The sequence below is a fragment of the Callospermophilus lateralis genome, chromosome 1 (assembly GCF_048772815.1).
Source record: "Callospermophilus lateralis isolate mCalLat2 chromosome 1, mCalLat2.hap1, whole genome shotgun sequence".
Classification (NCBI taxonomy): Eukaryota; Metazoa; Chordata; class Mammalia; order Rodentia; family Sciuridae; genus Callospermophilus; species Callospermophilus lateralis.
This window is the reverse complement of record NC_135305.1, coordinates 112,225,484-112,249,121: the sequence shown is the minus strand read 5'-3', so window position 1 is coordinate 112,249,121 and position 23,638 is coordinate 112,225,484.

The window sequence follows — 23,638 nt, the reverse complement described above, 5'->3', positions numbered from 1 at the left end:
TTATTTTATAGTCTTTGAGTAACCATTTGTTACCAGAACTTGGTAATGGGGTGAAATGGGGTGAGGGGATGGTGGTGTTGCTTTGTCCCAGTGATTACCTGGTGTGCTGGCCTCTGCTCTAGAAGAATTGCTGCTGCTTGTGCTTTTTCATTTAATTGCTGTCTCATCTTCAGCTTGCCCTCTTATCTGGGCAGTGAGGTTGTATTTGTTTCTATCAGGCTCCCAAGGGTCTGATTTGCATATTAACTCCTCCACTTTGCATACACTCCTTTGGGTCACTGAGTGGCTCTCTGAGGGGAGGTCCCTCTGTGGCTGGACCTTTCATTGGTGTGTCTGTCATCCAGCCTACCTAGAAATTTGTAGAAAGGCTTTTATGAGTCAGGGATGCAGTGGGTGTGGGCATCAGGATAGGACCAGCCACAAACCAAAGATCCTGTGGGCCTGCTGCTCTGAAGTTGGGAATGGCTTAGGAAGTGAAGGCATGGAATGACTGGGCAGTGACTGGTATGTTTGTGTACCACGATCTGAAAATGCCCAGTGAATGGTTTCTGGTCTTTAAGGCAGAGCCATAGTTGGAGCTATGTTGATCCCGTTGAGAAGCTCTGTCTGCCAGGCAGAGGCATAAGATTTACCAGTCCTTCAAAAATAGTGTTTTGCTTTCTAATAGTCTGTTTGTTTGCTGCTTTATATTGTATTGATGAGATTAAAAATGCATAGCTCATGATACCTTAGGAGATGACTGCTGAGTCAGGGCAGCAAAAGGAGGGAGGCAATCCTTACATTGAAGCCTGAAATATTCTGGAGATTGTTATGTGGATGATATCTATTTGAGGTTTTGTCTGCAAGCTCAATTATAGCAAACTTTAAAAAAGCATAGAACATTTTAGAAGTTCAGAGTTAGTACTCCCCCAGGAGACTGATCTGCATACTTCCCTCCTCATAATCATACCACAGCACATGATTGCCTTGCCCCTCCCTGGATGCCCAACATTGCTTTCTCTTTAAGACCCTTCCTTCTGCCTCTCTCCTGACATCCACCTTCTCAGCTTCCCCCCAGAAAGCCTTTCCCTGTCTGTCCTTGCTCAGTACCTGGTGATGGTGCCATACTTGTAACCCATGACTTCCCATTGCAGAATACCTGCTCTTAGGGCACTCTGCATTTAGGGTCTTAGCTCTTGAAGGGCAGGTTACAGGTCTTCATGCCTTCTTGAGTCTCACCCACCAGACAATCCCTCATGGTAATGGTGATTTTCATGTTGTGAAATTGGATGGGCTTCTTAGATTTCTAAATGAACATACTTTACTGTATTCTGCCCTTAAACCTTCATTGCCCCTATAGAGCTTTACATTGTTCCACAATATCTCTTTTATGTATAGATTTTGGAGTCTGAAGTTATTTTATTGCCTTCTTGGAGTTGGGGATGAGTTACCATATCACTATGCCTGGGGTGTGCAAAAATAGCCTCCTTTTCCTGATAACAAAGGATAAAAGTGTCTCAAGTTGTCTTTAGTGGAAGAGAGCAGACATCTTGTTCTCTAATGTGTTATTGCACCCCTTTTTTCATTTCTGTTATATGCAGAGCATCAGGCAAATATGCAGTGGCCCAGCTCTGGGCGCTGTTCTCATGTATGTTTGTCTTGGAAGCATATAGCACTAATGGTCTGTATTTGCTTCCGAAGGAGGTTTGAAGTGTCATAGATTTATGTAAAGAATCCTCTGCATTCTGTTCACACCCTTTAACTACCCTTACAAATTGTACCAGCTTCCTTGTCAGCCTATCTACCATCAGAGTGTCCAGACAATAGCAGGACTTGTGGGGCATTATGCTTCTTTATAACCTGGGGGAAGGCAGAGGGTAGTCTTTCATTGCCTTGTCCAGCAGGAAGTTGCAAATCAGCTCTCAGTTTTTTATTGCCTTTATTTCTACATTTAATCTACTGCTAAATTTGGTTGCCCTTGCTTTTTGTTACCCTTTCAACACTGTTGAAACATCTTCTCTATCATAAAAGTAACAAATGCTCTTTTGAAAAATACTCTTTGGAGAAGAAATAAACAGTCACATGTGCAAAGAATATTTTATCCAGTTTGCTTTTTCTCTTCACCTGGCATTATTTCTTGAGCCCTTCCCATGTTATTAAATATCCTGCTTAAATCAAGGTTTCAGTGGCCACATGGCATTTCACTGAGTGAATGTGCTGTGGTTGGTGAACAGAATATTGATCAAGGACTCATGGGGAACAGGAGCTGTGGCGTTGCTGTCGACGTGCTCTGGTCAAAGAGATGAATTGTTATTGTGCAGCCTGATATGTCATCATGAGCCACAGTTCCTGCACATTCCTATTCTGTTGTCACACTCCTCCCTTATTCCTCTACTTGAGATTTTCAGTATGCCCCCCTCACCTTTCCCCTCTGATCTCTGCAATGCTTGCTTATTCCAGGATTCTTCGATTAGTCCTTGGTAATATATCCCAAGTATTTACAATTCCATATCTTTCCTGCATAAGCCTTTACCAAAAAGGGAGACAAAACAAAACAAGACTGACCAGTGGGCCAACTTACACCTTGGTGAAAAGAGCTCAACCCACTGGGAAGGAGTCCTGTCGATCATATTCCTGAAAGCAGGATTTGTTAGGAATTCAAATCGGGAAATGTGGAAGAGATGAGGCAACTGGAAATAAGATCAGAGTCCTGGAGGGAAGGAGGTGAACAGAGGCTGTAAGGACTAATGTGCAGAAAACAGCAGGAAGGGCGCAGAGTTGTGAGGGAGGAGAGCCTGCCCAGGAGAGGGGCAAGTGAAACAGGAGAAATCTGGGATCCCACAATCTGGGGACTGCAGTTCTGAGAGCTGCCTCTGATAAGACCCCAGTTCTGTGGGTTCACATGTTTTTGGAGCCCTCAACCCCTCACTCCCCTTCTTGTAGAGATTCTGGCCCCTGAGGGGTCTACGGAGTCAGTGGCTATGCTTATATGTGGATGGGGCCAGGTTAGAACTCAGCCCCTGGAGCATCTATAGTGGGGAATGAGAAGGGCAGGGAAGGAGGGGGTGTTCCAGAGGTGATAGCAAGAGCCTGGGGAGGAAGAACACTGGATGTTGCAGACTCTCCAGAGAGGTTTATTCTACCTAGGTCTGCCACCAACAGAATGACTAAAGCATGCAAGACAGGGTCTGAGTGTGCAGCCATCACTGAGTGTGATTTTCCCATCCAGAGCTGTCACTTCTGTTTTCAGAGGACACATCAAGCAGTCAGAACCAACATGCACCTGGCTTTACAGAGGATGGGAGCAGGACAGTGGGTACAGCTGCCCCTGCACTGTAACCAGATGGCTTCTGATGTGCATGTGTGTTCACCCCACCTGTTTGAAACCTGAGACAGAACAAGGACTGAGGAATAGAGATCCCTCTTTCATTTGAGCTACAGGGACAAATTATGTACTGAGTCATGGGGAAAAAGATTTATGACTTCTCATGAAAGTGAGAGGAGGCCTGATGTCTTTCCAGGTGGGGACAGCTGACATGGCGAAGAATCCTACATTTTATCATAGTTGTTTTAAAACAAGTATTAGGATGGGAACAGGAAAGTGGATGAGAAGAAGTCAGCCTGTTTCTGAGCTTTCTCAGAACCCACCACAGGCTGTGAAGAGGGAAAGTCCCCATGCAGGAAGCTTTCTGCCTGCTGTGGAACAGTACAGCCCCTCCCTCCCCAATACACACACACACACACACACACACCCACCACTGTGTCTTGGCTTTAATTCTCAAGAGATCTCTCAGTGAGAACCATCAGTGACAGCCATGTCTCAGCTCACAAGTGGGGAAACTGAGGCCTGGGAATGGTCCCTGAGTCAATAGGACCCTGAGTGACAGGAAGAAGGGTCAAGCACTGTTTCTAGCAGAGCAGGATGTTTCTTACTCAGCCTCCTTCTGTGGGACCCACCCCTGACTGTCTGGCATCAGGTCTTTTTCTTTATGGAAGTTTGGGAATGTTTGCTTTGGTATTTGAGGTTTTTACTTAGCAAAATCAACACTACAGGGACTCTCAACCTTGTGGGTGGGATGGGGTGGGGTGGGCATTTTACTGGCTGTGGCATCAGGAGTTCTGTGAGTTGTGCATGAGGACCCAGGGGACACAGGCAGTTTCCTTTGTATCAGGTTGGCAAGAGGCCAAGGACAAATAGGCATCTCCAATGTCACTAGGAAGCACAGGCTTGTGGAACCAGTTTGTGACTCTGGATTTTCTTTTCTGCTGCATACTGTGTTCCTGTATGGGTACCTAGAATGGGAAGGTCAAAGGGAATAGGTGGTGAAAGAGCCAGGGAAGAAGGGATCATGACAGGATGGTCTTCCAGCCATAAGGTCCCAGTACATCATCTGGGGAATGGTAAAAGATATCTCCAAATGATTGGGATGCTCACTCACCTCTGATTTTCCAATTTACCAGCAGTGAATATGTCCTTGGAACTTTGGGTGGGCTTTGCAGAAAGGATTAACAAAATGTAGTTTGAAAGTTCTGATGATACATATCCCTGTTTCCCTGAAGTCACAGCCCTCCTGGCCTGGCTGGGCAGCCCTCACAGGGGCTATGTGGCTTTGCTGGGAGTGAACATGGCCCTTCAGGATACTGCAGGCCTTAGAGACTGCTTTGGTGCAGAGCATAGAACCCACCCAGACAGAACAGAGGTGTGCCTCTGGACATTTTACTATTTTGTGACACAGACGGGCCCCACCAGTTCTTGACCTGTTACATTTGAGTCATAGGCAGAACAGAAAAAAAAAAAAAAAAGGGGGTGGGTAGGAACCGACCAAAAACAATAACAGTGACCCAGCCAGAGTTTGTTCACTGTCACCAGGCTCAGTGAGGTCTCTGCCAACCAAAGCCTCATCTCTAATGTTGTTACAGATGTTTACAGAAAGCATGGTCATTGCATTGCTTCTGGGCCTGAGCCTATGCAGCAGCTAGGATCACATTACATGGGACTCATCTTGCCTTTCATTTCAAAATTGCAAATTTTTAAAGGAAGAGCTAGAAAAATTGTGTAGGTGGGGAAAAAAAAACACTGTCAAAATATATTATTTTGTGGTGTTAGGGATAAATAAAGCATATTAATTAAAGCTTGATAATAGTTGTTTTTGAGAAAAAAAGTTATAAAAAAAGTTCATGGAATTTCCCTAGATGATGGTTGGTATATTGATTTCTCTGTGTCCAAGGGACTTCTCTAGGTATTTTCCCACCCTGGGTCATAAGGAGAGTGATCCAAAGGGAAAGCATTCTGAATTCTTCACTTAGCTTTAAGGACACAGGAAGGGCAGCCAGGCTTGCTCCTCTTTCTCCATGTCTCTGTTGTTGAATGGGGGCTAAGGTCTGCATTGCAGTACAGTGGTGTGAGGTTGGATAGGTTGATGAGGGGAGTAGCACTTTTGGGGGACTCCTATATAGCAGTTTCTCACCCAGTCCCTCATCCCCTGAGCTTCCTGAAACAGACCATCAATTATGATGCATGTTGCATTGACATTTAAGGTTTTCAGATCCATCAGCAAATGCAAGCCCATCTTTGGGAATTCTGGGCCTAACAATGAATCCGGGATTTTCTTCTGTACTACTATTGGTTAAGTCATGAGAGACATGCTTTAAATAGGGAAGCAGAAATGTCACTTACAGGCACTTTCCCAGTCCTAAGTAGGTCAAGTTTTTGTCATAATTTTGAGAAGATCACAGTTGAGTCACAGTAAATTTGGAGAGAGTCACGAATCTCGTCAGAATCCGGAGTGCATTTATGATATTGTTAAATAGCATACCTTAATTACTGGCCCACACAGTGTCTTCTCTGTCCCTCCTCTAGACCTTGCCACATACACATTTAGTACATAGTACAGTCTCTGCTGAAACCAGCCATCAAAAGGACTTGCCCTCACTCATGCTGTGAAAAGCTGTCCTCTTGCTGACTTAACTGGTAGGAAAAGAAAAGTCCTAGGAGCAGGGTCTGAGTCACCCCTCTTGCCAGCCTTTCTCTTAGCCATGGTTACAAAGCTTTTATGGAAATATAATCTCATACAGAAAGGTGCATGTCTCAAGTTTGCAGTTTGATAAATGTTCACAAACTGAACATGCAGTTCAAGACACAGAACATGTAGTACTCCAGGAGCCACCACCGTACCCCTTACTAGCACTCCTCCCTTTGTGGTAAGCAATGTCCTCACTTCTGCCACCTAGACTTGTTTTACCTGTTTGGGACTTTATATATAAGGGACCAAACAATGTGTATGCTTTTTCTTCTGGCTCCTGTCACTTAACGTTATGCATGTGGGATTAATGTAAGTCCTTGTGTGAATGCAGTAGTAGCTCATCAGTTCTCAGTGCTGTGCAAATATAAAATACACACTTTTGGTGGACATGTGGGTAGTTTCCACTATGACTGATCATTCTAGACCATGTCTTTTGGTAAACATTTGAATGCTTTTTTGTTGGGTAGATATCTGGAAGAAGAATTTCTGGAACATAGGTATTCACATCTTAAGACAGCTTAAGATATGCTTTCTCTCTCTCCAAAAACTCACTATTGCCAATAGGTAGAGGCCAGAGTGAGGTTCTTCAGGTAGAGTGAGTAAGGTTATGATGATTATGGAGTATATTTTGGATTGCAGTTGTGTCAAGCAGGAATCCAATGTCACTTTAGTAAACAATTATTGGTCTTTATATAGGTTCTGCATTTAAATGAGGGCTTTTTATTGCAGTGGCTGTTTATACAGCTTATTTAACTCTTTCTTACTGTGCTCAGTCACTGTTCATCCACCAATGGATCATGTCCTGCCCCTGGCAAGCTGACACAGGTGGGTTGTAGGGAACTGATTGTGATGCTGGGCAGAGGCAAAGTGGATCAACTGAATTGTCACTGTCCACTTGTGATGTATGCTCCAGAAGCTTTGTTGTGTACTAAGATATGTTTCTGAACAGCTCTTAGAGTCTGGGGACACCCACTGCTCATGAGTCACATTTCCAAGGTAATTCACTGTTTGACCAGGTGTCCGTCCTCATCAGCATCATTTCTCACACTCTGAGGAAAAAAGAAGCAGGGGAAATATTATGCTAGTGTTCCAGATGACACAGGTGAAGGTCAAGCTAAGTGTTTTCCCCAGGGAATGTGTGTGACTAAGAAAAGGAGGCTGGAGCCCAACCCAAGTCTGCCGACAACAGATTCTGCAGGTGACAGCTCTTCTTCTTTGTATCAAGTACATGTGTTAGAGCCGGATATTTTGCAGTGATTATGACAAGGTCTTCAAAAACAGTTTCCTTTGGTACTTGACTGAGTTTGCTATTATAACCTCTGTATGGCACAGGTGATAAAATTCTTTAGCAGCCAAAGGTGATGTCAGAGGCTGTCCCCATCTGAGAGGCACAAACCATTCAATTGAGTTATGAAATAAGGAGTTGCCAACTAAGAATGCTTAATGAAAAACTTTTTTATACCTGATATTTTTAAATAAAAGAGGCAAAAAGTGGGGGGCAAAGGAAATGACTGAGCAATGGAAATGCTTCCCTTTATAAAATTAAAAAGTCTGAAGAATTTAAGCTAAATAAGTACATTAATATGCCTTAAATATATGTAGAAGACTATTTATTGTAACACACTTTAAATTACTAAATTATTAACATATAGGCAAGACTAAATAAATTATGACGTCTTATACATGAATGCCTATGAAGTCATTAAAAAGAGTAGATGTTGCTCTTAGAAGGACAAAGCTCCAAAACATACTGATAAAGTAAAAAAAAATGGAATCAGAATAATATACGTAATGAGATTCTGCTTGTGGTCAAGTTCAGTTAATGCTGTACATGAAGGGGTGTTAAAGCACATGTCATGACAGAACACACAGTCTCTGACAATGGAGATACAAACAAAGAATGAATTTCAAGCCTATGTGTTGAAATTTGAGTTATGTTATAGCATGGCTAATCCACAAACAGTCTAAAATGACAGCAAACTACTTTGTGGATAGGTTATAGACAGCTTAATCTTAATCATGACAAAAATCAAAACCACTGAAAGATAAAACCCCTAATGTAACCTTTCTACTTCAGTTACTCATTCTGACAATATATATTCATTGCACACATACACTATGTAAAATACTGCTCCTGGCATTGGAGATCCAACAAAAAGATAGGTAGAGTCCCTGACCTTAGGAAGCATTAGTTCAAGACAGTAAATGAGACATATATTTTAGCAAGATTTTCAGATTATTTTCATGTTAAATAATGCAGATAACACAAACATTTGGGCACTGTGGCTGGGAGAGAGATTTACCATAATTCTAGTGAAGTTCCTTCTAGGCGTGCTGTGCTGTGGAGTGTGTTCCCTGCTTATCAAATATTCATACTGCCCAACCATCACTCAACTTAGGTTCCCTCAAACAGAATCCATAAAATAATAATGCTTTACATTCACAGAGGGCTTTATATCATTCCGAACACTTTGACACATGCGGGGTCCAAGAGATCGGTGACTGTAATGCAGGAGCAAAATAATATAAATTTATCATAAATTGTTTTCCTCCTGCCTGGCATACTTTTCTTCCTTCTTCTGCTCAGCTTATGCTCTTCCTTTAGTTTGAAGCTTAGATGTCACCTCTTCTAGGCAGCATTCCAGGATGGCTTGAAGTCCCCTACTGTATGCTTCCATTGCTTCCTATTGCTCCACCAGGATGGTGCTGACCATGCTGTCCCCACCTTGATGTCCACATCCAGGGCAAGGTGCTCAAAAACATCAGGAGTGCCCTGGGTCTAACCACGCCTTCAAGGACTGACCAACCAGGAAGGGAAGGATAAGACACCCCTATTTTTAAGCAATGGCGGGAGGCATGGACTGTGTCTGTTTCTACTTTAATACTAGAGTCCCAACAGCTTCTCATTGTACCTGGAACACTGGTAGTGCTTCTACCAGTGCTTGCTTCTCTATCCATTGGATTTTTTCAGCAAATATTTACTGGGCACCTTTCTAATGCTATTGAATGACAAAATAACCAAGGTTTGATTTTGACATAACTTTCAATCATTTGCTACCTAAAGCACATTGTAAAATCCAACTGGTACTTGAGACCCTGTTGGATCAGGAAAGACCAACCAAGATTTGGGAGTTTTTGCAATGTTCCTTAGATGCTTCTAGGATGCCAGCAGGGAGCTCCAACTGTTCAGCTATATTTTGAGGTCAGATACAGAGGGAGCCTGGTGCAGAGTGAGGGGCAAGGCACCTCTGTTCAACATAAGGGTTCAGTCTTCAAGACAGAAGGATATTATAGTGGGTTTCCGTGGGTTTCCCCCACCCCTGCCTCTACTCTCTTTTTTTTTCCTCCTTAGGCAATTTATTTCTTAAAAGTAGAGGACATTTTTCTTAGAGTCAAAAGAGTCAATCCCCTGGGTACAAAAGGTAGGTCATGATGGTTTACTGAGCCCTCAGGTGATAGGAAAAAGCAAAGGTATAATTTAAAAACTGGTTTTTGCTTTCTTTCATAAGAGAAGTTTCTTGCCAAAATTATATGGATTCTATCATGGCCAGAAACACGCTTTCTTGCCTGTTCCTGCCTGTACTTTGATCTTCAAGCATTCCTCTCTCTTTCTTGCTTATCACATTTTAGCTGTGCTCTATAAGCAGCTGCCAAACACATGTGGCTACAGAACACCTGTACCATGGCTAGCCCAAACTGAGATGAACTGGACATGTAAAATACAAAGCAGATTTCAAAGACTGACTACCAGAAAGCAGAAAGTAGAAGAATCTCCTGTATTTTTTACATTGTCTTTAAGTTGAACTAACACTATTTTGTGCATAATGTATTCTTAAGATATATTATTAAAATTGATTTCACTTTTTCCCCTCATAACTACAAGAAAAGTTAAAAATAGCATAAGTGGCCTGTACAGTATTTCTACCAGCCAGAGAATTGGTACATGGACTGGTATTTTATTTCTTTATTATCACAGGGATGTCCCCACTTCTGAGGCTCTATTTTGTCTTGTCTTCTCCTGGATGACTATCTTTCCCATGCTTGTTATGCCTGACTGCTATTCACTCTTCTGAATTCTGCTTATATAGAAACTCTAAGACAAGTCCTGGTGAATTCTATGTGTTTTCAACCTGCAGCCAGGTTAGTCAAAAATGTTTAAAAGAAGAATCAGAGCTGCCTGCCATGGCTTGAGCCCTGGGCTCCTGGAAGCTGAGTCTCCAATAACAATAAAAATAGTAATAATGAGGGGAAGAGTGAATAAAGAAGTGGGGCACCTGTGATGAGAAACATGAGATGCAAAGGGAAACAAAGAAAGAGAAGAAGCATCTAAGAATGTCACTGAGCCTTACTTGGTCTTACCACAGCAGAAATTTGTTCCATATAGGCCAACACTCTTGCTCTAACAGAAATAAATCAACATGGCTTCAGACATTTTACTTCCAATTTGTCATTTTAGGAGACATTCATATTTAGAATAGCCAGAAAATAATCCTCCAAGATGATTTGCTGTTAATGTTTGAAGACACAAGGTAAGATGGTTATTATCACCTTTTCTAAATCTTATGGCCTATACCAACAAAACAAAAAAGCCAACCTAGCCAACAGAAACAAAATACCATCACCATCAACAACGAAAACAGGGGCACTTCAAAGTTTGTGCATGCTTCTTTTTGTGCTAGGCACTAATCTACACAATTTATATATTTACTCAATATTTCCAGTAACTCTTAGAGGTTGTCACTGTTATCTCCATTTTATACATAGACACACTGAGGACTCTTGCCCAATGTCATAGAGCTAGGAAGCAGATGAACAAGGATTGAAACCCAGGCAATCTGGATCTCTAGTCTGTGCTCTTTACCCTACATCATCTTGCTCTATTTTAAGCTCATGATCAATGTGCACTGAACAGATAACTGCATTATATTACTAAATACCAGAGAACACAGAGGAGTTGTGGTTCCTTATATGTTCATGAAAGAAAAATCCCAATTCCTATCATCCTGGGTTGAAATTAGGTCTTCTTTCCTAGTGGGGGAAATTTCTGCAGGTGTAAGCAATTAAAAAATTAAACATTAATTAACAACTCAAGTGAATGCCTGTGTTAGTTGCTGCTTAACTGCACAGGTAAATATTGTGCCCCCACCTGATGTTTGAAAATAAAGTCTGTTGAGCATATTAAGTAGTAGGGATGATCTTCTCAAGATTCGAGTGTTTCATGACCCCTTCAATATGACACATTTAAAAGTGTGTATATGACAAAGCTATTGATTTGTCAATTGGATTGCCTTATTCCATAGAACAACCATACTAACTTACAAACTATCTTAAGCTGGATGAGAGACATGGATGCTAATTCTATTTCCATCATCTATGATTCATTATCTTGAGATGTAACAGAAAGCCCTAGGACCTCGGTTTTGTAAGATAAGCTCCCATACCACCTATTTTATCTTTCTCACTTTTGTTCCTTTTCATTTAAAAACTCCTTTTTCTCCCTCCCCTGATATCCTCCAACAAGATGCCAATACCATCTCGACTTCACTACTGTCACCCTTGTCAGCCCCTTACAATATGGCTGTTGCTTTATTCTTCCACTAAACTCATTTTCTCACATGACACCAAAATCAAACTACTGATGGTTTTTGGACAGGTATTCCTGGCACTCATCTATCTCAAACATCCTCTGGATCCTATCTCACTATAAATACTCACTCTCCTTCTGTATTTTTCAGCTGATACTCAAGCCTTTCTCATGTAACCACTAAGTCCCCTTTAGGATCTAAATCCAGCTACTGCCCATCCAGTTCCCCAGATATAAAAAATAACTGTATTTTCCATGAAAATAGATTAAATTGGGTAGGGAAAGAAATCAGCCTTTCTCTATTTGCTCTCCCCAAGAGGAGATTATTTCCATAGGCTTCTGATGTCAGATTTAATTGGGCCGATGGCATGCTGATATGTGACATGGACAAGTCATGGAATGTGATTCCCACTTCTGCTTTTACAGAATGATATCCTGGTCTCTGCTTATTTTTGAAGAATGAGAGATACATCTACATCCTGGAGTCAGAATAAGCCAAGCTGACCCACAGACGAGGAGCCCTAATAAATGATTATTTTAAGCTACTGTGTTTGGGGGACAGTTGCTACACAGTAGTATTGTGAAAGTTAACTAATGCACCCATGCAAAATTTCAAAGTTTGTTCTTTCTTTTTCTTTTGCCTGAAGTATTCCCCAGTTATTCCTGAAGGAAGTTTTTTCTTGCTTCTAATCTTCCCACCTTTTAACCTGCATGTTCAATCTTCTCTCCTTTATTGTTATATACCTGATTGAGGCAACAAGTGTCTCATTCATCTTTGTATCCACAAAGCATCAAAAAGTCTTATCCTTCCAGTCAGAACAAAATTAAAATTTATTCACCCATTTATCCATCCATTCAACAAAAGGCTGGATCTCAGAACTCAAAGGCATTTATACAACACCTGGCTTAGCTTTGTGGACAAGAGACATATTATTCTATTGGGTAACATGGTGTCACTGCTTCTGCTATTCCTGCTAATTACTCCTAAAGGAGGTAGTGGGGGAGCTGGCATTGACTATAAGAACATAATATTTTTATTGGTAGAAACTATCAAAGTTTCTTGATATTTATTCCCCTACCACTTTCACTTCTGATATTCAATTACCCTCTTTCTACTTGGCTCATCTCACTTTCCTGGAAGACCTTCTCCTGGAAACTTAGCTGCTCTCACTGGCCTTCAGTTGGCTGAGTGGGCTTATTTACTGATGCCAGTGAATCTCACCTCTTAGAACAGTTGACACATCCCTTCCCTTGCAATGGTAAGCATTTTGGCAAACTTAGCCCAAATTTATTTAGGTTGGAGTCAAGGATTAATCTAACATACTAGCTAGTTTCAGCTCCCCTGAAATGTCACCCTTTGGAATGTGGCTAGTGGAATGACAGAAACTTAACAAGATTTTGAACCAGGGTCCTTATGACCAGAAACAGCTGAGGATGTATTTGTCATATGCAGGAAACAAAGGCAAATTTTTACTAGAGCTGATGGGTTATTGGATATAGCAGGTTATCTGGAAATAGCAGATTGCTTATTAACAGAACCACTGGAATAACCAACCACTCCAAAAAATTGATGTAAAAACTTCAGATGGTCTTTGCAAAGAATTCCAACTGTGGTAAAACTTAAAACACACACACACACACACACACACACACACACAAAGTGGGAAGTTCCTTTAAAATGCTAGGCCTAAGTCATACAGCATAAAGTAAACAGGTATGAGAGAAGAGCTCCTCAGTCAAGATGCACAAATGCAAGCAGCAGCAGAAAAAACACTGGACCAGGAGTCTCACAAAGGTACTATGACCTGACACTAGTCACTTAAAAAGTCCTTACCCATATAATCAAATTCCATCAATCCAATTAAATTTAATTCAATATTATTCAAGTGGTTTGCCTGAAATGGCATTTCTCAAAGCAGTGATCTAACAAATTTGGGTTAAAGGTTAAACCGATGTCTTTACCATGAACCTTCTGAGACACTAATTTTCTAAATTATATTGTAAACTCTGAGTGGGATATTTTCCAAAGATTCCTTTCACCATGAACAGTCTTGTAGGACTGGAATTCTCTAGAGCACATGGTCACATATTATACAAGATACAGAGATGCTAAAAGAACAGTTCCCTTGGGTCCTGGCCCTGAGGCTTGTCATTCTCATGAAGCCAGGTATATGCCACCCCTTTACTCTTTAAAATAATGTCCCATTTTTGTTTTTAAGATAGCTTAGTGACGACTGTCTGCAAGCAAAATATCTTAACTAAGAAAATCGTGCATGCATGTGTAGAGTGGACACTACTGATTTGTTTATATGTGCATTGGTCACTTGTACTGAAACAAAAGTGCCACATAAACATGATTGTCAGTTGCCACAGGAGACTCTCATTCCCTGAGATGAAGTATTTTCATATGTCAAGATGCAATCATCTCACATAGGAAAGCCATTAAGAAATACAATTACTACAGGAAACAAAGACCTTTTCTAGGATAACAGACATCATCTCTGTTTTCATGTTCACCTTCTTCTACTTGAAAATGAGAGTGACTTCATTTCCAAGTGACCTTTTAAAAAGTCCAAATATTAAGCACCATGAAGAAAATTCATTTCTCCTTCCTTCCTGTATAAGAGTATCTGAAGATGATTTAAGGCAAAAAGTTAAGCTGATATTGTGTGGTCTTTGGTGTATTTTTCAGTGCTGGTGATTTATTCATAATAAAATAACAGATTAAATAAGAGAAAAAAATGGTAGACAAAGAAATGTATTTTCCCATAGAAAAAATAATGCATTTAAAATAGAAGTGTTGGCAGAAAATAATGACAATTAAAAATCATTTAAGGACCTCAGAGTATCTCTTTCCAGCAGAAAGAGAACCGCTTGTAAGGACTTACTAAAGGATTAAGGGCATCATCACAAATTAAAGTTTGTCTACAAAAACTGAAAGATGTAAAAATAAACCTAGATGTTGTGTATGTACACACAGGTATGTCTGTGTTTCCTAGCTCTACCACTGAGAGGCTGAAACACAATGATACCCTCCTACAGAGGAGCATACCTGATGTCTACATCTTCATTTCTCAATCTGGTGAAAACAACCAGAGCCCCTTGAAGAAATGGCTGACCCAAGGAAATAGAAAGGGAAGGAACAAAATAAACCTAGACTATTTTATGGTGACAGAGTCTACAAAATGTCTGGGAAAAATATCATGTTGGCAGGGCAAAAGGATAAAAGGCCAACAAGAAGGGTCTCCTCTGGCTAAATTGGAGAAAAATTAAGCAACAGAATGATGACAGCAATTGATTATAATTTATAGAATAAAATAAATCTGAGGTTTCATACTGATACAAATAAATGAATCACCAAAAATGGGAGAAAGATTACCAAGAGCATACATGTAGGAGGAACAGTTCCAGACAATGTAAGTTAGTAAAATTATATTGTATTAAGGAATTTTGTTATTATTTTAGCTGTTCTTGTCACAAAAGAAATAACTGTATTAAATGACAGAAATGTTAACTTGTTTCACAGTAATACCGTTTTTACTATCTGTAAGTTTTCCATATATCATGTTGTAAACCTCAAATATACACAATCTAATTTACATTTAGAAAAGGAGGGAGGAGAGAAGGTTCTTCCTTACAGTTGAATTTTAAGTAATAAATAAAGAGTGATTAAATTAGAAAATCAATACTTGGCAGTCACTAAAATAGCAACTGTTTCAGGTAACAGGTGTTAGTGAATACTTCAAAAAAGAGGGCAAATTATTAAAAAAAGACATTTAATAAATACTGGAGAAGATGTGGAGAAAAAGGACGAAGTTTATGTGGCTGTACAATAATACAACCACTATGGAAATAACTATGGAGGTTCCTCAAAAGACTAGGCATAGAACCACCACTATATGACACAAGTATACCACTCTTAGGAATTTGCCCTAAAGAATTAAAGTCAGCTTACCATAGCTATACATCCAAGGTCATGTTTAGCAGCATAATTCCCAAGAGCCAAACTAAGGAAGCAGCCTAGGTGTCTATCAATGGATGAATGGATAAAGAAAATGTGATATCTCTCTCTCTCTCTCACCCCGCTGTGTGTGTTTGTGTGTGTGTGTGTGTGTGTGTGTGTGTGTGTCGATATACCTATAGGAATTTTCATGAAAATCAAAGACCAATAGAGTAGGGAAAAGGGACCAAGTATAGGTAAGAGGGAGGCAGGGAAATATTGGCAAACAATATTAACCAAATTATGTTATTATATTGTGTGCATATACAAATACAACAAATTCTTCCATTATATATAAATATAATTAATCCACTAATAAAAATATTGGATATATATGTATTATATGTGATATATACATACACACACACACACACACACACATAATCTGTGCTCAAGTTATATAAAAAGTAATAAAAATAAAATAGGGCAATACAACCATGGGCATTACTATTGCAGGCAGTTGGGGAGCACTGGAAGTCTCTTGCAGGATGCAGATAATACTGCTCTGCAGAAAGAACAGGGGCACAGGCTTCTCACAACTGCTTTTAAATGGGACCTGTTATTTTTTTAAAATATTTTTGAACAATCACATTACATGTTTCAGAGGGGTGGATGAAAGCTGTGAGTGGGGGCTTCTTTAGAAAAGGGGTTGATTTTTCACTTTTACAGAAGACTTCAAATAAAAATAGCCCTTCCCTTTGCAGATCCTCCCTCTGCTCCCTGCTCCTCCAGCTGCTCCTGGTCCCAGCCCTCCGCCATCTTTCTCCTCCCTCCTTTTTGCTTCCAGTCACTCCTGTCACACCCCTCTCCTGAGAACCCTCCTTTCCCCCCTTCTAATTTTTCCTTGGTTTTGTTTTGAAAAAAAAAATATTAATTCCAAATGAACAAAAAAGATGTGTGGGAAGAAAATAAGTGGTGAGTTTTTAGTTTCATCGGCAACTGCCACGTTTTCAGTATTTACTCTGACTCATGCTAAATTCCTGGGTAACCAGAAACCATAGTCCTTGTCAAAGCCCAAATGATTCATGTGAATAGTAAAAAATGGATGAGGGAGGGACATGGATTTTTATCACTTGTGACCTCTACAAAAGTGCCCAAGAATGTTAAACAGGATTATACTATTAAAAAGTTACTGTAAAAATGTGCTAATTATAGGCTTTTTTCCTTTCCAATGTGTTTTAAACATTGTAAATTATCATTTACTGTAATTATTTTAATGAATAATGTTGATAATTAATCCAGGTTAACTTCCAATATTTAATTTTAAAAGAAGGAAAACACTTCTACCTCAATGGGATTCTCTACCATTTTAAAGCTCAAAATGTTGATTAACAAAAATTAAAAATAACACAGGTAATAGAGGATTGAAACTTAACTAAATACACATACACAAATATACAAAAATACATGCACATGTATACACATAAAATTACATATATATATATATATATACACACACACACATATATACACGTACATATCTATGCAGTATATATAATACATAATTACATATACGAATGTATATGTGTGCCCATATGTATGTGAAGATAGCTGTAGTCACTTTCCTGAGGTCCTATCTGTTATTTTTAGAAAGTAAAAAATAATAGCAAAATCTGCTTTCCAACAATGCTTATGATTAAGGATTGTGTTTGGGGGTATGGGGTCATTTGCTAGAATAGGAAAAAAGCTGTAAGACAGTTCAAATTCAAAAGAAATAGATTCCAAATCAACTCACTAAACATAAAACCATTTTGACATAGACCTAGTTTTAGGTAAATAAAATATCTGCATAAGAGAACCTTATAAGTGTCTTTAGCTGCTAGTAAGAATCAATTGAGCCTAATGCTCTTCATTGTAATAAGGCTCCAATAAAGGAACTTCTGGCTAATCATTAATATCTTCATGGAGATGCCAGCATATCCTGTCCAAATATTAACAGTGAATGGATTCCAACTGGGAAATTCAGGACAGTACACTTCCTACACACTTCTATTTAACTGAGTGGTAATAATAAATATGGGCTCTGGTGTAATTATGCTGTGGTTTACTAACTATCTTGTAACAAACTAAGAAAATGCCATTTAAACAAACAGAGGTGGGTGTGGAGGGGCTATGTGGATACCTGTGTGAGACATATAAACAGAATCCTATTTAGAGAAACTGCAGTAATAACAACTACACATGCCAGCTATCTTCTCTGTCTTCTTTCCAGTTACCTGAATCACTTGTCAAAAGCTTGCCAAAAGAAAGAGGAAACTCTAATATCCACAGGCACTAAGTGATTTTAATGCCTCAACAAACTAGCTCAGTCCACTGCATCATCTCTGGTATTGGAGACTGCCTGGGCCAACAGAACAGAGATGGACTGGTCCCTCATAACCCATACAAGGAATTAGAAAACTTTAAGAGCTAGAGAAAACATATTTGACATTTTTCAAAACTTATGTTCTCTGAGTCAACAACTCAATTTTTCCATTACAGCATGAAAATCATTACAGACAATGCATAAATGAATACTTATGGTTATGTTCTAATAAAGTTTTATTTACAAACACAGGTAGTGGGCTAGATTTGTCTCTCAGGCTACTGTTCACCTACCCCAGCACAAATCATCCTTAGGCACAAGGTAAAAAGCTGCTAATAATAAAAACGCTGAGTTCCGATGTACTCTCAGTAAGCTTCTGTCCCTAAGCATCAAATTAAGTCTGTGGTGCTCTCTGTGATAACCGGAGGTTGAAAAAAATCACATTGTTATAGCATTTTTTAAAAATCAAACAAATAAAATAATAACATTGCATTAATAGGTTTGTAACATTATATAAAAGATAATTGGCTAGCATCCACCCCTAATCTGACAATGTTAAAACTGAAATTTTTTGAGCAGAGATATAACACTCCAAAAGTGCCAATTTGGGGACATCTCAGATTTTTAATTTTTGGATTAGGAATGCTCAACCAGCAAAGTCTATGCAAATATTCCAAAGCCTATGACTCTCAAACTGAAACAGTTATGGCCATATACATTTTGGAAAAGGAATATTCAATATGCACTAAGATTCCAGGACTTACTTCTGCAAAATGGAATTAGGAATGGGAAGGAAAAAATAACTTTGTCATTTTACATTCTTTTGTTTTAAAGAGACTGGGATAGAAATTCAGACATGTGAGGTATTGAGGAGTCCTCCTTGGCTAACTTTCTACATAGATCCTAATGATTCTGGATGTCATGATCTTACTGCTATATTTCAGGTCTCTCCTTTTAGAACTCTTCCTTCTGAGAAAATAAAGGCATGGACCATGTATTCTCTTCTATGAGATGGAAGTACTATTTTTTGAGTTCTCTACCCAACACCTTCTTTGGAATTGGTTGGCCCTTTCCAAAGGGATAGATTTCCTACAGCCATGTTTGTGTAATATAACATTGGGTTTGGACAGTTGATGCCAGATGGAACTGTATTTCCTCCTCAGATACTTAAAATAAGGGAAGAAAATAAAGTGGTCTGGATTTTTCAACATGTTAACTCAAGACAGGGAGCCAGAGGCCCTAAGAGAGAAAATAATAGTTCAAACATGCAGAGAGAAGATGAAAAGATCATTTTGTCCATGTCTGCATGAGCTTTGAAGTCTAGGTTTTTTCAAAGGCCCTGCTACATTTTTTTCTTGGGTTTCTATTAGGTACCAGTATATACTTACCTTAAATAAATATTTATTTTTCCAGATGGCCTCGAGTCATAAATACAAATAATAAAGGCAAGGTTATGACAACCTCCCTCCACTGGAAAAAATGAGTCTCATCATATTATAGAAGAGGTGAAAGGCTTATCCAATTTCTTGAGTCCTTTCTGTTACAACATCAACAACAACAAAAAAAACCCCTGAAAACAGGTAATTTATAAACAATAGAAATTTGTTTCTCTAAGTTCTAGAAGCTGAAAAATCCAAGACCTATGTGTATGTGCTGCATTAAATGTTTGATGAAGGCCTTCTTCTGCTTTAATGATGGTATGTCTATCCAAGGGAATGGATAAGCTGGGACCTCATATGGCACAGAGCAAAAAATGGAAAAGAGGGAGCCTAACTAGTTTTCTTCAGCCCCTTTCTGAAGAATAATAATCCACTCCAAAAGGAAGAGTTCTCAGGACCTAAAATCACTTCTCAAAGGCCATATTTCCTAATACTGTTGCATTGGGATTACTTTTCAACATGCATTTGGGAGGGGACACAAATATCAAACCACAACAGCCTACAAATGAAAGGTTGACAACATGCACACAAATGGTTGCAAAAGAATAATTCTCATAGCTTACTGTATGCAAGCACTGCTATCGCTGGTTGACATATATGAATGATGAATTTTTCTTCTTTTTATAAATGATGAATTATTTTGTTGTTTTGTGGTGCTAGGGTTCAAGCTCAGGGTCTTCTGCATTCTAGAATAACTCTATACCATTGAAACACATACTCAGTCCTTAACACTTAATTCTTAATGCAAAGAAAAGTATCCCTTCTTGATCTAGAGCCAAAATATCACCTTTGAAAAGGAGATTGTGACTGAGTGCATTAGCACACACCTGTAATTCCAGTGACTCAGGAGGCTGAGACAGGAGGATCTCAAAATCAAAGCCAACCTCAGCAATGTAGGGAGGCCCTAAGCAACTGAGACCCTGTCTCAAAATAAACAATATGAAAGGCTGGGTATGAGGCTCAGTGGTAAAGCACACCTAGGTTAAATCCCCAGTATTAAAAAAAAATAGGAGAATGTGACCATGGACTGACAAACACACATAAGGTCTAAAAGGTATTGCAGCATTTAATTCTCAAAGCCAAGTTAACCCTTCATTGTCTACCCAGCCAAAGAGAATGCCTGAAAATCTGAAAAATCAATATGTAATTTATTTTCTGCAAAAATGCCATCCCCCACATCACAGGAGAAATCATTTTCAGACCCTGGTACAGCTTGGGGATGGTAAATAAGCCCTAATGAGTTCAAAAGTCAGTAATGACAGTGTTACTTCAATGGCTCATTTGGTAGAAAGTCAGTCTCTCTTCTTCAAAGGAAAAACAGGATTATCCAGTGAGCTAGGAGAATTTTCTTTACATGATTGATAGGAAGAAAAAGTAATCACCTTTGAAGTGCCACAACATATTATACCTCTCCAGTGTTCTCTTTCTTCTTCTGACACCCATGAGTAATCCAAGGGAAGGAGCCTCTTCTAATGACCAATGAAGTGAAGTGACAATCCTGGCTTTGCTATCTACCAACAGAGTGACATGCTGGGGTCTTGGATAGATGAGAGCTCATGTGTGAGAAAGGTGTGTCTTTGATGGGCAGCTCTGATTCTTGATTCAGAGGATATGTGCTGCTAATCAAGCCACAAAGGCTTTGGGTCAAACAGATGTGAGAAACAAGCATTCTGGCTTCTTAGAAGCCATGGCCTGCCGACCTGCTGTGAGAAGAACAGATTTCTGAACCTGATGCTCAGGGTAAAGTCCTTAAGACATAACTGAAGGAAATCAATGAGCCAAGCAAGATTGAAAAGGTAAAACATGACAGAAATGATTTAAAAATCTAATCTTATCATCTATACGGACTGATTAACCATGCAGTCCAGAATGGCAAACCTCTTGGCTCCAGTTCACTAATGCAGACATAGATAGCTCTTCCTTGGGAAGTCAATGCTCTACAGCCCCTCACCTTATAAAGCTGTTTCGGTAAATGCAAACTATTCAACAGAGACAGTGTTGATGCTCAAAGGCCTCTTTAGGCAGGAAGGATTAGGCAAGCAAAACTTTTTATTCTCAAATACTCACTCTCTCGGAACTTTGCTAAAGTTCTTACCTCAGTCCATTTTATTTTGCCCTACAATCTTGGGTCCCATAATGATATAGTACATTCTGAGACATATGGTGAGGTGAGTCCATTGTTGTGTGAACATCATAGAGTGTACTTGCCCAAATCAATGATGGCTACATTACTAGGCAATATAATCTTGGACCATTCCAGAACAGTATTACATGGCACATGATTGTGCCAAAGAGTAGATAATTTATAATGAATGTAAATTTATTTGGCTCACCATTTGGAGGCTAAGAGGGCCAACATAAGAGTTCTCTGGGGAGGGGATCCTTGCTGCATCAAATCATGGTAAAAGGCATAGCATATGCAAGAAACACAAGAGGATCAGAACACACTTTTAGAATAAACACATTTTGAGAAAAAGGCTTTAATCCATTCATGAGGGCAGAGCCCCCATGACCTAGCCACCTGTTAACACTATTGCCTTGGGGATTAACCTTCTAATACATGAACTTTGGGGGAAACATTCAAATCATAGCACCCATCTCAGCTTCTGATCTGATGGATTTAAAAATGCTTTGAGGATAGATTAATAGGAATCACATTACTTTGCCTTTTTGCTTTTTGTGTGTGGTGCTGGAGACTGAATGTAGGGCCTTATACATTCTACCAGTGAGCCATACCCACAGTCCAGGGAAGAATTTTGTTTTTTGATAAGAAAGTGAAAATCTTTCTGTAGTTGTTGCTAAAATTTCACTTAAATGCCCCTGGCCAGATTCTAGAATCTAATGTCTATTGAACAAATGGCTACAATTTATTTGTTCCTGGGGTGATCAGGAGTTGGGAAAGGAGGGGAATACTACATGTGATCTCGCATAGAACATTCCTCTCTGAGACCTCCCATGTACTAAAGAGAATTGAGTTGCTTTGTATATTAACCATGGTCCCTCCAACCTGCCTACCAAGTTAGAATCTGCCCTTGGGTAACTATTACTCACAATCCTGAACATTGGTGACTTATATAAATGGCAAAAGTATTTTTAAAGAAAAGTACAATGAAAAAACATCCGTAAATACACATGGAATCAAATAAAAGTCATTCTTATCAGAAGCTATGCCCAGGAAGCAGTAGATGTTCAATACATTACTATTAAGTGAATACAAATGAGTAAGTGTTTACACAGTGTATTTGTTTTATAGATGTGATTAGTTTACACTAATTTAATTATTCCTACTTGGTGCCATGTGAGTTTTGATGCATAAATATCTACAGCCAACATGGCCTCAGAATATAAGTCAAACTTTCCATTTGGTTAACTCAAAGATGGTGATCTGTTTCAAACAAAGACTGGACGGGATTGAGAGAGAAAGTGACAATATCTATGTGATACTTTAGGAATGATATAAAAGAATTTAGTGTAATGGTTTGAGTACACACAATTTCCACACAGAGGCCTGACTTCAAACTGAAATCACTGTAAAATGTAGCAACATTTCTACATGAATTGAATTCAGAGGTGCTTTTCTTTATGTCTGAAACCAAGGATGATTTTAGTAAAAGAAAAATTAACAAGAAACTATCAGAATAAGATTAAAATAATCAAAGGGAATGGAAAGGAGAGCCCAAATTGGCAAATTCATCTCAAGTCCAATAAGATGGACCTAGAAGTCTGACTAGCAGGAAGAGCAAAATAATAATAAAAACAATGATAGTAACATGTACTATGAGCAAAAGAACTTTGTAAGTAAATAAAAATATGGGTACTCATAGTGAGAATAACTGATCACAACTAATTTTCTCATATAATCTCAGGGAGCAGGGAGGATAAAATAGATCATGTATCTGTTCCAGTGGGAGTGGTAGCTAGAGTCCTCTGGTGGAGTCACCCAGACCTCTTCTCTTTCCTTCTTCCCCCTTGAGGCCCCTTGCGATTACACTGGGCTCACCTGAGTAGTCCAAGGTAATATTCCTATTATCTTGAGCAACCTCAATTTCATCTGCAACCTCAATTCCACATTTCATGTAAGAAAACATATTCATAGTTCCCAGGGATTAGGACCCGCACATCTCTGGGAGGAGAGCATTATTCTGTACTATCTGCTCTCGTCTGCTTCACAGCTTCATGTTTATTAAAAAAAAAAAAAAATCCAGCTCCAGCTACTGCAAGAACCATGAGATTCTCTTATTTGTGCAAACTCTGTATGTTTACAGGGTGAAAATCAAACCTATTTTGCTCAGTAGAGCTGAATCGATG